Genomic DNA, 1145 nt, shown 5'->3' on the forward strand with positions numbered 1-1145 from the left:
TTTTTAAAACTTAAAAATAAAGGTACTTGCAACCTTTTAAATCTGCTCCTATTACTCCTCCCTGCCCTAGAACAATAAATAAGGTCCAGTCTCTACCCCATCCATACATAGAAAAAAGCCTTGCCTACACATCAAAAGGATTGCAGGATCTGGCTAATAGGCCATACCAATTAACAGCAGAGATGTGTATGGGAGTTAAATTTGAGGGTATTGGGTTTAGAGATGGTAAATGTAATAAATCTTACTTATTACATGCTGACAAGAATGACTCATAACAACCCTATGAACAATAGGTCTGCACATTGCCTTATCCTGTGCCATTCTCATCATCTCTGACATAACTGAGCTCACTGTGTCAATCCATTTGGATGAGGGACTTCTCTTTCACTGAGCCTCACTCAACCTTTCCAACAATGATGTCCCTCTCTAAGGAATAGTCCCTTCTAATATGACCAAGTTATTTATTAAGCTCAAGGAACTAAAGAACAAATTCAAACCTCAAGTTTCTATACTCAAGGATGATTTGGGCAGAATATTAAATGATCCAGGAAGTATTAGAAGAAGATGGAAAGAATATACTGAGTCACTGTATAAAAAGGAATTGGCAGACAGAAAAATTTCATGAAACAACATATGAGCAAGAGCCGATAGTGATGAAGGAAGAAGTTCAAGCTACTTTGAAGGAAATAGCAAAAAATAAGGCCCCAGGACTAGATGGAATACCAATTGACATATTTCAGCTAACAGATGCTGCTCAGGACGTGCTCACCAAGTTGTGCCAAGAAATCTGGAGAACAACCACTCGGTCAACTGACTGGAAGAGATCTATATTTGTTTCCATCCCAAAGAAGGGCGACCCAACCGAGTGTGGAAACTATAGAACAATATCATTGATTTCACATGCAAAACAAGATTCTACTGAAAATTATCCAAAAACTACTGGAATAACACATCAGCAGAAAACTGCTGTAAGTCCAGGCTGGGATTAGAAGGGGTCGTGGTACTAGGGATATTGTAGCTAATGTTAGATGGACCTTAGCTGAAAGCAGGAAATATCAGAGGAATGTATATCTGTGTTTCATTGACTATGAAAAGACGTTTGACTATGTGGGTCATAACAAACTGTGGCTGACTCTGAGAAGAAT

Source organism: Elephantulus edwardii, unplaced genomic scaffold, assembly GCF_000299155.1.
Source record: "Elephantulus edwardii isolate Elephantulus edwardi_28Jun2011 unplaced genomic scaffold, EleEdw1.0 scaffold00045, whole genome shotgun sequence".
Classification (NCBI taxonomy): domain Eukaryota; kingdom Metazoa; phylum Chordata; class Mammalia; order Macroscelidea; family Macroscelididae; genus Elephantulus; species Elephantulus edwardii.